This window comes from Coregonus clupeaformis, chromosome 1, assembly GCF_020615455.1.
Source record: "Coregonus clupeaformis isolate EN_2021a chromosome 1, ASM2061545v1, whole genome shotgun sequence".
NCBI classification, from domain to species: domain Eukaryota; kingdom Metazoa; phylum Chordata; class Actinopteri; order Salmoniformes; family Salmonidae; genus Coregonus; species Coregonus clupeaformis.
Genome location: NC_059192.1, coordinates 27,844,707 through 27,858,689, shown reverse-complemented (window position 1 = coordinate 27,858,689; position 13,983 = coordinate 27,844,707).

Here is a 13,983-nt window from a genome sequence, read left to right as displayed (position 1 = left end):
TCTGATGTCTGCAGTGGGGGATGAGGTCTCTGCAGAAGGGGAACTGTCATATGCATCCAAAAAATTGGTCTGCACCGCACCACTGATAATGATTCAGGTCTAATCTCTTTAGCCATCCAGCTTATTAGCCTACAAGCAACTGGCTAAACGAAAAGACAAGACCTTACCTCTTCTAAGATGTTGGAGTGTTTCCCGGTGCTTGAAATAGGAGCTCAGCAATGATAGCATGAAGTAAAAAGGCTCCACCATTTTCCCACCTGCATCTCCATCCCGAATCTCTCCATTGCCCCCCAGCAATTAAGCTATTGTTTATATGTGTATTTCACACTGTTGAGGTAAAAATCAGAGTTTAAAGCTTGTATGGATGTCTACCCCAATACATGTTTATGCCATCGTCATCAATCAACTGCATTACAGTTAAAAACGACTTTGACTACCACCACCAATTTCTGTATGCTAGCTATGCTACCAGCTTATACGAATGGGGGTTAGCATTTAGCAGTCACTTTTTCTAAAACTGAAAAGGGACAACTTCTAAAGCCAACCAATCATGTCAATGCAGAGCTATATTGTAACAATAATGCACGAGGGGGTGTGGTATATGGCCAATATACCACGGCTAAGGGATGTTCTTATGCACGACGCAACACGGAGTGCCTGGATACAGCTCTTAACCGTGGTATATTGGCCATATACCACAAACCCCAGAGGTGCCTTATTGCTATTATAAACTGGTTACCAATGTAATTAGAGCAGTAAAAATAAATGTTTTGTCATACCGGTGGTATACGGTCTGATAAACCACGGCTTTCAGCCAATCAGCATTCAGGGCTTGAACCACCCAGTTTTTAAGGAGCTATACAGAGCCCTCCGCATTGTTACAACATTTGGGAGCCGCACGGCGATGCGGTAGGGAGCTCAATTTGGCCTCTGCATGCCTCCAGGCTCCGCAATTGCGTCACACCCTCTATATGGAGCCTCTGATCACATTTTCGGATGAAGCATAAATTGCTTTTATGAGCTAATGCCATATAGCCTCAAATAATGAAAGAAATCTTAAATGTAGCCTATAGATAGGCTACCTATAAAATGCACAAGAATTATACATTTATTGATTTTTTAAGGTATTGTTTTTTCTTTACTCAACCCAGTCGCCACCCCCCTTCCCTTCATCCACACAATATTTCATTATCCTAAACCTGCCCGCCCCATGGCATGTTGAGTCAACCCGAGCATCACTAATGCACCTATCAATATATCAATATACTGCCTCTTGCGGACTCCAAACACAAATACAAAATATTGCGAGTGTTGGAGTGTGCCCCTGGCTGTCCGTAAATAAAATTAAAACAATACAATTGTGAGGATAGCGGAAGGATAGGAGTAATAACAAACAAAAGATAACCATTGTAAAATAGATTGTGTCCGTAAAATGTATATAGTATGTATAAGCTGGAAGCCTACAGTGAGGGAAAAAAGTATTTTATCCCCTGCTGATTTTGTACGTTTGCCCACTGACAAAGAAATGATCAGTCTATAATTTTAATGGTAGGTTTATTTGAACAGTGAGAGACAGAATAACAACAACAAAATCCAGAAAAACGCATGTCAAAAATGTTATAAATTGATTTGCATTTTAATGAGGGAAATAAGTATTTGACCCGCTCTCAATCAGAAAGGTTTCTGGCTCCCAGGTGTCTTTTATACAGGTAACGAGCTGAGATTAGGGGCACACTCTTAAAGGGAGTGCTCCTAATCTCAGTTTGTAATCTGTATAAAAGACACCTGTCCAAAGAAGCAATCAATCAATCAGATTCCAAACTCTCCACCATGGCCAAGACCAAAGAGCTCTCCAAGGATGTCAGGGACAAGATTGTAGACCTACACAAGGCTGGAATGGGCTACAAGACCATCGCCAAGCAGCTTGGTGAGAAGGTGACAACAGTTGGTGCGATTATTCGCAAATGGAAGAAACACAAAAGACCTGTTAATCTCCCTCGGCCTGGGGCTTCATGCAAGATCTCACTTCGTGGAGTTGCAATGATCATGAGAACGGTGAGGAATCAGAACAGAACTACACGGGAGGATCTTGTCAATGATCTCAAGGCAGCTGGGACCATAGTCACCAAGAAAACAATTGGTAACACACTACGCCGTGAAGGACTGAAATCCTGCAGCGCCCGCAAGGTCCCCCTGCTCAAGAAAGCACATATACAGGGCCGTCTGAAGTTTGCCAATGAACATCTGAATGATTCAGAGGAGAACTGGGTGAAAGTGTTGTGGTCAGATGAGACCAAAATCGAGCTCTTTGGCATCAACTCAACTCGCCGTGTTTGGAGGAGGAGGAATGCTGCCTATGACCCCAAACAACATTATGCTTTGGGGGTGTTTTTCTGCTAAGGGGACAGGACAACTTCACTGCATCAAAGGGACGATGGATGGGGCCATGTACCGTCAAATCTTGGGTGAGAACCTCCTTCCCTCAGCCAGGGCATTGAAAATGGGTCGTGGATGGGTATTCCAGCATGACAATGACCCAAAACACACGGCCAAGGCAACAAATGAGTGGCTCAAGAAGAAGCACATTAAGGTCCTGGAGTGGCCTAGCCAGTCTCCAGACCATAATCCCATAGAAAATCTGTGGAGGGAGCTGAAGGTTTGAGTTGCCAAACGTCAGGCTCGAAACCTTAATGACTTGGAGAAGATCTGCAAAGACGAGTGGGACAAAATCCCTCCTGAGATGTGTGCAAACCTGGTGGCCAACTACAAGAAACATAGTTTTGCCACCAAGTACTAAGTCATGTTTTGCAGAGGGGTGAAATACTTATTTCCCTCATTAAAATGCAAATCAATTCATAACATTTCTGTCATGCGTTTTTCTGGATTTATTTGTTGTTATTCTGTCTCTCAATGTTCAAATAAACCTACCATTAAAATTATAGACTGATCATGTCTTTGTCAGTGGGCAAACGTACAAAATCAGCAGGAGATCAAATACTTATTTCCCTCACTGTATATATTTACCAAAAAAGATATGGGGGATTGGAAATGATGCTGACAATTACATTGATGTACGCTACAATCTATCTGCAATATTAACGCTGATCTACCCCCTAAAAAATTTGAATAATAATAATTGTTCTAACTGGTTTGCTTAATAGAAGGAATTTGATGTAGGCTATAGCATTTGCTTCATACTCAAGTATGACAATTGAACTTTATTTGTTTAAATGGATTAGCTTTAATTTTAGATACCTAATTTATAATATATTAGGCTAATGTCTATGTCAAATCAAATCAATTAAAATCAAATGTTATTTGCCACATGTGGCGAATACAACAGGTGTAGACATTACAGTGAAATGCTTACTTACAAGCCCTTAACCAACAATGCAGTTTTTAAGAAAATAAAAAAAAGTGTTAAGTAAAAAATAGATGAGAAAAAATAAAAATAAAATAAAAATGCAAATAGTCCAGGTAGCCATGATTAGCTGTTCAGGAGACTTATGGCTTGGGGGTAGAAGCTGTTAAGAAGCCTTTTGGACCTAGACTTGGCACTCAGGTACCGCTTGCCGTGCGGTAGCAGAGAGAACAGTCTATGACTAGGGTGGCTGGAGTCTTTAATCATTTTTAGGGCCTTCCTCTGACACCGCCTGGTATAGAGGTCCTGGATGGCAGGAAGCTTGGCCCCAGTGATGTACTGGGCCGTACGCACTACCCTCTGTAGTGCCTTGCGGTCGGAGGCCGAGCAGTTGCCATACCAGACGGTGATGCAACCAGTCAGGATGCTCTCGATGGTGCAGCTGTAGAACTTGTTGAGGATCTGAGGACCCATGCCAAATCTTTTCAGTCTCCTGAGGGGGGATAGGCTTTTTTCGTGCCCTCTTCATGACTGTCTTGGTGTGTTTGGACCATGATAGTTTGTTGTTGATGTGGACACCAAGGAACTTGAAGCTCTCAACCTGTTCCACTACAGCCCTGTCGATGAGAATGGGGGCGTGCCCAGTCCTCTTTTTTTCCCTGTAGTCCACAATAATATCCTTTGTCTTGATCACGTTGAGGGAGAGGTTGTTATCCTGGCACCACACGTCCAGGTCTCTGACCTCCTCCCTATAGGCTGTCTCATCGATGTCGGTGATCAGGCCTACCACTGTTGTGTCGTCGGCAAACTTAATGATGGTGTTGGAGTCGTGCCTGGCCATACAGTCATGGGTGAACAGGGAGTACAGGAGGGGACTGAGCACGCACCCCTGAGGGGTCCCCGTTTTGAGGATTAGCATGGCAGATGTGTTGTTACCTACCCTTACCACATGAGGGCGGCCCGTCAGGAAGTCCAGGATCCAGTTGCAGAGGGAGGTGTTGTCATGAGAATTTATATCTCTAATTCAACCTAAGCTTGAATCATTACCAGGGGTTGTAAGGCTCTGGTTATAATCATAAATGATTCAAGGTCCACAACCAGCAAGAATGATCTGTATTTTTAATCATGGAGAGCTCTCCCACCAAAAAAACATACATACAGCTTTATAGCCCTTGACCCACAAAGGCACTTTGCTCCGCCCACCTTTAGGAGGCTTTTTTTTAACCAGTTTTCTCAGTCCCCTTCACCCTGGAATGTTTAGTCCCGCCCCCCTCTGTTAGTGGGTTGCCACTACATTATAACTCTAACACCGTTCACACATTTATACTGTATTTGGGGTGAAATCCTTTAGTCATTATTCTTAAAATACAAATTAATCTATCAATCCACCCCTTTGACTAAATGTTTTCACATTCAGGATAAATGTATTTTACAAGCATGATTAATCTCAGAGATTACGTCAGAACTAATAAACATTTCATCCAATTGCGGTCTTTCAGGGTCCAAATCCTCGTCATCCACCAAGCCTGGAGGATCGTTTTTCACATTCCCCTGGTCAGAGTCCGGAGTCGGTCCATCTCTCATCATTGTTGAGATACTGCATTTCACCAACGCCTGACTCACCAATCCTCGGACACAGGGAACAGGACAACAACCACATAATACAAGAATACCCATACAAACACTGACCGCCCCTAAGATGGTGGCTGCTATGATTTTCCATTTACCAAACATTTCATCAAACCACCCTATCCACGATGTACTAACTTCTGAGTTCTCAGTTCATTCTTCACTTAGTGCAGTTAATTCTGCAAGTGCTCTGGTGACTGTCCCATCCAGTGTGGTGTTGTTAGGGATAAATGTGCAACAATGGCTTATCATTCTATAGACACCGGCCCTTTTTGCCTGATCTAGAGCCAACCTCTTACTAAGTCATGTGTCACGCCCTGGCTCTGGGGACTCTTAAATGTTGAGCCAGGGTGTGGATTTTCTAGGTTATAGTTTTCTATGTTTTGTTCTAGATCGTTTAGATTCTATGTTGGCCAGGGTGATTCCCAATCAGAGACAGCTGTAGCTCGTTGTCTCTGATTGGGGACCATACTTAGGCAGCCTGTTGGCACCAGTTAGGTTGTGGGATCTTGTTCCGTAAGGTATGTTTTGGATTAACCTAGGACTTCACGTATCGTTTGGTTTGTTGTTTTGTTTGTGTTAAGTACAAATAAAATGTACGCTTATCACGCTGCGCCTTGGTCCGTGTCTTCATCCGGTAACGATCGTGACAGAAGATCCCACCATAAGAGGATCAAGCAGCGTGCCCAGGAGGAGAAGATGGCGATGTCCCAGGTGGGCAAATGGTGGTCTTGGGAGGAGATATTCGCGGGCAGAGGGCCATGGGCAAAGGTGAATGCCCAGGCAGGAGAGGAGACTGTGGAGGCGCGCTACAGAGAGGAGCAGCGGCAACGCAGAGGGTACTGGCCGAGGAGGAAGCCCGAGAGACAGCCCCAAGAAAAAAAAATTGGGGGGCTAAAAGGGTGGTTGGCGGAGCCTAGAGGTAGAGCAGAGCCAACTCCCCGTACTCAGGCTAGGGAGCGTGAGACTGGGCAGGCTCCGTGTTATGCGGAGCCACGTACTGTGCCGCGAGTGTTCCGGCACAGTCCTGTACGTCCTGTGCTAGCACCACGCACGTGTAGTGCAAAGGTGGGCATGCAGCCAGGACGGGGTGTGCCGGCTCAATGCTCGTGGCCTCCAGTACCCCTCCTCGGTCCCGTATATCCTGCGCCAGTGCCACGTGCTGGAGCGCCAGTACGAGTGCACAGCCCTGTACGTCCTGTGCTGATGCCTCACACATATTGTGTGGAAATAGGCATTCAGCCAGGACGGGTTGTGTCAGCTCTCCGCTCCAGACCTCCAGTCCGCCTCCACAGTTCAGCCCGGCCCGTTCCGGCTCCCCGCACCAAGCCAGTGGTGCGTGTTCCCAGTCCAGCCCGGCCTGTTCCGGCTCCCCGCACCAAGCCAATGGTGCGTGTTCCCAGTCCAGCCCGGCCTGTTCCTGCTCCCCGCACCAAGCCAGTGGTGCGCATCGCCAGCCTTGTCCGGCCTGTTCCTGTCCCTCGCACCAAGCCAGTGGTGCGCGTCGCCAGCCCGGTCTGGCCTGTTCCTGTTCCTCGCACCAAGCCAGTGGTGCGCGTCGCCAGCCCGGTCCGGCCCGTTCCTGCTCCCCGCACCAAGCCAGTGGTGCGCGTCGTCAGCCCGGTCCGGCCCGTTCCTGCTCCCCGCACAAAGCCAGTGGTGCGCGTCGTCAGCCCGGTCCGGCCCGTCCCTGCTCCCCGCACCAAGCCAGTGGTGCGTGTGTCCAGTCCGGCACGGCCCGTGCCTGTTCCACCGGTGCCTGGTCCGGCACCGGTCAGCTGCTCCACTCCGGAGCCAGAGCAATCCGCTCCACCGGTGTCCAGTCCAGCTCCGGCCAGCGGGGCCAGACCAGACCAGGGGCGCAACGGGGGGGTAGAGAGAGAGTGGTGGTCACGCCCGGAGCCGGATCCGCCTCCGAAGGGGAATGCCCACCCGGCCCCTACCCTGTTGTGTTGGTGTGGCGCGGTCACAGTCCGCGCCTTTGGGGGGGGGGGTACTGTCACGCCCTGGCTCTGGGGATTCTTAAATGTTGAGCCAGGGTGTGGATTTTCTAGGTTATAGTTTTCTATGTTTTGTTCTAGATCGTTTAGATTCTATGTTGGCCAGGGTGGTTCCCAATCAGAGACAGCTGTAGCTCGTTGTCTCTGATTGGGGACCATACTTAGGCAGCCTTTTGGCACCAGTTAGGTTGTGGGATCTTGTTCCGTAAGGTTTGTTTTGGATTAACCTAGGACTTCACGTATCGTTTGGTTTGTTGTTTTGTTTGTGTTAAGTACAAATAAAATGTACGCTTATCACGCTGCGCCTTGGTCCGTGTCTTCATCCGGTAACAATCGTGACATCATGAGTGGGATGGCGGATAATTGCTCGGAGATCCCCTTTACTGCATCTCTAGTCTGGATAATAAATCGTTGTTGGTTGTAATAGACATAATTTATCCAATCCACATTCTTGTTTATTGTCACCCACCAGAAAAATGTTGTGGTAAAACCCTCCCATATTTGATTCATAGCTTTGTATTCGTCTGGAACACCCCTGGGGATGCCTATACCATCTATCCAAATCGGGCTATTTCCTTCATGACCTATATTTCTTCTCCTTCTGATTATTCTTCCTGTCACTGGTCTTTGATGACTAATTCTTACAGGTTTGGACCAACAATACTGGGGCACAAGTACCCACCCATCCTTCTGGTAATGTCTGTCGAATGCTCCCTTTGTTAGTATATGCCACCACACATCAGTCAGAGGGATGGTAAGGTTCATAATTTTTTCCCCCCTCCCCTATCTAAATCAGTCACATTAATTATCTCCTTACAGCCATCAAAATCACCCAAGTTACGGGTGCCATTTCTATGTCTGTAACACTGGTATTCACCAGGAGTTAAAGTGAACCTAGGTGGGTTGGCCGAGTAAGTCAACTTTGCTAGCCCAATCCCTGTTCAATTGGCCTCTTTAGTGACCTTTACTATTGTTACTACCATCTCCGTGGGGATGTCGTTATACCTTCTTATCCTCCATCTGGACGTCCAGCCCCCCCCGTCTCATCTCTCCGTCCCCCAGTATGTCTAAACACCTGAGCCCAGGAACAATCCGCAGAGGGAGCTGAACATAAATGCAATGGGATTTTATAATCCCACGTTGCTTGCTTATTGACATGTACCCCACCCGTTGGCTACGTCCCTAACCTTTATTTTGAATCCTACAGTCTGCCCTTCTCGGACTCCCATTTTGTAGGCCTCCCGTCCTTGACGGTCAGTATGTCGGGTCGCTTCTCTTCTCTTTTACTTCTTAACAATGGTAAGGGCATAGCATAATTGGTGGTGGATCTTGACATATCAAGACCATTACCGAGACTAAGATGCAACTCAAGTTATCCATATTCCCAAAAACCGCCAACCCTCTCCTGTCCTCAGTCTTTCTGCTTGGTACTACCCCATACTCACACCCTGAGAACACACTACAGTGATGATAGGTCGGGGTAGGAGATCTTCATTAACAGAGGTGATCCCCAGACCCTATTGGTCCAGTTCTTCTCTTTAACTCTGTGTGAGTTCAACGGTGTTGGCATGTGGGCCTACCTTTTTGCAGTGGGTAACGTTGACCCAAGTGGCTCTCTCAGCTATTCTAATGGCAAAGGCAGTGACTAATATAACCTGATAGGGCCCTTCCCAACAGGCCTGCTTCCAGTTTTTCTTCTTTAGGGACTGGATGCTCACCAGTCACCTGGTTAGATAGAGTGGGTCACCTTCTCCTTTAGTTCACCTGTGGGGCACAAAACCTCTGACATACGGGTGTGGTTAATAAACTATCTTCACACATGTTCAGCTCTCAATTTCTATTTCTGACTGCATTCTCTTTCTAGACTGTATTTTTTTAAAAGTATTTTGTCCTCTCCTTCGTATATTATTTAATCCTACCATTAGCCTCTTCCCCCCTCTTGACACATAGTTCTGCTCATGTGTCAATCCTACCACCTACCTAAACAATCACTTAGGTAATTTATCATCCAATTGCCATCCCTTATTTATTTTTTAGACTGTCCCTTGCTTCTTTATTGCTCCTCCCACTTCCTTTGTCTTTTATGACGGCTAAATTAGACTTTCATTCAGTTCAGAATCAATTAGTAATCCAATCAATCAATCTCTTATCTTGTAAAAACACTTATGTTTAGTTCAAACTCTGTTCTACCCCGGCTCTCCCGGGCTTGACCTGAAGACTGATGGTTGGACATGACAGGTCCATATTTAAATCTTTCAAACCTAACACAAACCCCCACTTCATGCTGTAATCAATCAAGAAGATAGCAAAGGAGAGACAGGTTTTAGCCTGAACTCTGCTTAACCCTGGTGCCGCTGTAGTGTCGAGTCAATGTTGCTAATGATGCTGTTAAACAAAGGAGTCCGCTTATACTGAACTTTGATCATACGTTTTATTCATATCACAAGATTTCAGCATAAGTGTACAGATGTATATAGCATCCGGAGAGCAGTGTTTCCCAAATTGCAATGGCTGCTCTGCTCTTCTTTGTCTCCATCCAGTACTTATAATATTCCCCAAAATATGGGTGGCTCCCTCTACTGTCCAATCCCCTGTCTTCTATGGGGCGTCACCCTAAAAACGGCTCCCTTTCTTCTAAATAAACATCCTCTCAGGTTCCACTTAAAACCTTATCAAAGTCATAATCTTAATACACTACATATTTCCCCCCTTCGAGACTAACTAAAAGTCTCGAAAACAAAAAGAATAGGATTATGACAAGTAACAATTTCTCTTATTGAGTATCTTTAACAATAAACCCAAAACACTTTTCTCTGGAGTGTAAATACCTTTCTATAAAATATGAACAAATCTTTATGAAGTGTGAATACATTACTATGAAATATGAACAAATCTTTATGAAGTGTGAATACATTACTATGAAATATGAACAAATCTTTATGGAGTGTGAGAGCGAAAAACCTGTCTGGCAGCCTTCTTTCCAAATATCCATCCATCAATCAAGACAGTAAAATTCTCTCACGGCCCCTCTGCCCCAGGCAACCACCTAAGTACTCCAGATCAATTCATAAATCTTTATCAATGCATTTGAAACTATGATGCAATTAAATACACATGAAAGCCCCAGCAAACAAAATACTATCCAAAATGTCCACTCTCAGGCTGGTCGACCCATCGGACCCTACGGTGGATTATCTCTATCCCTGCCTAGACTCCATGTCCCTAAGCATTCACGAAATAAACAAAAACATCTAAGATCCCCACATGTATTCAATAACATCAAATATCATTCTACAAAAATAAATACCTAAGAATATGACACAAATGATGTATTACACATGCAAATATGTCTATATTTCATTGCAGACACTGGAATGTAGTCCACTACACTTCATTTCCTCAGCAGTCTCGACTTCCAATGCATCTTCGATGATGGAATTGGAACATTTCCACACCTTCCTTGTTCCATCTCCTCCAGTCCCTTCATATTGTCCTTTCATATTGTCCTTGGTTGAGCATTTGAATCTCTACATATTCCCCCATATGCTTCTGGAAGAAAAGAAAAGACCAAACAGTATCTTTTGCAAAACAACACATTCAAATTAAAACATCAATATCAACTAAGAATATAAAAAATGATATATAAAATGATATATAAATGAATCACATTCTATTTCCCCCCTTTGATTCATAACAAAATACTAAAATCACACTAATATTGAAAAACATTTGAAAAATGATAAGATAATCAAAATGGATATTTATCCATCAATACTCCATCCAGTCCCACTTGTCCATCTTCATCCAGATCAGTAACAGTCAACAACGGCATCTGAGTGTTGTCTCCAGGCATCACAACTCCAACCCATCTCAATATCATAGCCTTCTCAAAGGTCAGTAACAAAGTACAAAAGCAAAACATCTTCGACAGAAGATTAAACCCTCTTATCGTTTCATTTGCAAAACCCTTCAAATTATAGTCAATATTATCTATATTATCTTCCCAAATTTTACACCATACCATGGAAAAATCCCCACTTCTCTCTTAGACTTATCCTCCAATGATAGGCTTCCCAGACTATGAAATTCCTCTAAAATTGGTGCTGGAGCTATCTGCTCCCTTGTGATCAAATGCGATATATTTATGGCTTTAATAACTATCAATGTTGAAAGAGTTAAATTGCTTCTCACTGTTGTTATAATAGGCTGAAGTGTTGATGTCCTTGTTGTTACTTCATCCATTCTCCCTAAGACTCTGAACTCTTGACTTGTATTTCCATCTGTCACCACTTGTGTCACTCTCTCTTCCTACTAACATTGAAACTTAGCTTACTGTCCTAGAGTTCCTTCAACCCTAGTTTTCTTAACTTTTTAATCTGACTTTTTCTCCTAACTTTTAAAAAACCCATTCCACTGATTTATTCACAAAAGCCTTTACCACCAATTTTTTGAATATGTGATCGGGTTATCCCCATCTGCTTCTGACTTCTTTACACACAGACTTGGCAAACGATTGAGCATCTTTTAGCCTAGTTTGAAATATCTTGGTGTAGGAATGTAACCAAGAATAACAGTCACCCTCTGTAAACATTATTTTCAGACAGATTGTGCACCTTCCTATCATATAGTCAATCTGTTCAAACAAATATGGTTCCCAAAAACCCTACTCCTTTATGATCTTACTATCAACCCCTCATGGTTTCTCCCAAAACAACAATTGACTCCTACTCTAATGATTTTTCTATTGTCTTCAAAACACCTGCTTTTGAAAGTCCTTCAATTTCTGGTTCAATCCCTTGGATTGCTTCATCTTTCAATGGATACTGATTCTTCCAAGGAGGTCTGGCTCCTAAAAATCTTCACTCCTCCAAATCGCCAAATTCTCTTTCATCGGTACGAAAACAGCTTTCTCTGCTTCTGTCATCATTTCTCCTATTTGCTTCTGGTCATAGTCTTCCGAAACCAACAAGGTCACATGTGGCACACTCTTCTCAATCTCAAATTCTTTATTCAGATAATCATCTGTGTTTATCTTCATAGCTGCTCCTTGTGGTCCTAAAATTATGCAACTTGAGCTAAGTTGAACATTCTTCGGTTGATGACTCAACCATTCCTCTGAGTGTGGTTGGGCAGCATTCTTGAAATACTTGAGCGTACAATGGAATGGATATTCCGGAAGCCTCGCATCCGGCATATTTGCAACAATAAATCTCTCCCATATTTTAGCCTGCTTCATAAAATCTTCACTGAGATTTCCAATCCAGAATACTGAAGACGAATCCATCTCTGTCATCATCAACAATTGGTAAACCTTTTCCTTTGGCACTTCTACCAGACAGCCATCTGGTGTACATCTTATTGTACAGTTCAACTTACACAATGCATCTCTTCCCAACAATGCAATATGTATATGTTCTGATACCAGTATGGGTATTGTAATTTTCTTTTCATAGCAGATCTCAAATTGGTTCCTTAAGAGTAATCAGCTGTTTTACTCCCTCGAATCCCTATCCTAATTAGTTAATTTCACATAGTGAGATGTGTAACCTCTTTAGGCTGAACACAGATAAAAGCTTTTCCACTATTCACCTCTCCTCGTCCTTTGTTTTCACTTCAATTGTTAGATATTTTTTCTCCCTAATCGGTGCTATCAGCTGACACCCCCCTTCGGATCTTCTAGGCACTCTAGAATCCTTGCTCCTTTAAGGGTTCACCTGTCCTCCAGATGATCTTCACTTGCTCCTGTATCTTCCTCTGAAATTATTTCTCTCCAGAAACTATCTATGGATATGAAACAACTTGTACCACTTGTTGTGGCTGGTACAATTGCATTTGACCTTGTTCAGTTGAAGCTGTAGCAGTGATTGTTGATTTGGTTCACCCTGATTCTTCATAACCAAAGCTTCTCTTCTCCTTCTTATTCTCCACCAGTTGTATTTGATTGAGTTTTCTGAGAGTTTCTTGGTCCTGCTCTTTCTTGTTGTTGACATATCAGTATTCTTCAAAAGGTTATATTCTAAGTTCTGTCCTCGAAATATCATCTTCCATCATCTTCTTACTAGTGGCCTTTTTCCTTGGCCTCAATGTATATTTTTCTCAAATTCTTGGGATTCTTTTCTCAGCAGTTTCTTCTTCTGTATCTTCAGCTTCTTGAGTTGTTCCTCCAGTTATTTTACTTCTCCTAAATAATTCGCTTTATCCAGGCATGATACGCATCGGTCTATATCTCTTTCTATTTCTTCTGTGCTAGTCATTGTTGGATAAAATCATCTTGAATATGAAGCACCTTTAATCTCCAAGTCTTCATCTTTGTCTTCATCTTTCCGAACCTCATTCTTCTCTTAGTTTCCAGACATCTCGGTTTTTTCTTACTTCTGGAGTTTTGGATTCATTTTTATGGTCGTTTCTGCTTGTCCTCTCTCTATTATTCGTTCATCTTCATCTCTGATGCAATAATCACCCTCCTGGATGATCACCGGAAGCTGAGGATAGACGTCCTTAAGCTCTACTTCTTTCTCATAAGGTGGGGGTCTTTTTGCTAACTCCGTATGTGAGAAAGGTATACTGACTTCTGCCATTAGTTTTTCTGTCGCCTTCTCTTCCTTTAGCATTTTCTCTATACCTTTGTTTCTCTTATCGTTGGTATCTTTCATCAGTTTTTGTCCATCATCTTCAAACAGCTTAAGAACACCCAGCTCTCTTTGTCTCTTTTCTGTACGTTGTTCCTTTTTTCCCTTCTTTTGATCTGCCTTGTAAATTGACAGAAGCACTTTCATTATGTTGATTACATCAGGGTTAAGAGTCCCTTCCACTGGCCATGGTTGTTCAATGTCAGGCCAACGTTTGTTCCATTTGCCGGATAACCTCGCAATACCATTAACTAGAGGATTACTATTTTGTACTATATCAACAGGTGTAATTACCTTCATAGTCCTGATATCCTTTTTCCCCATTGTAACAACTGTTTTATATTCCTTTATTGTGAATTATTTT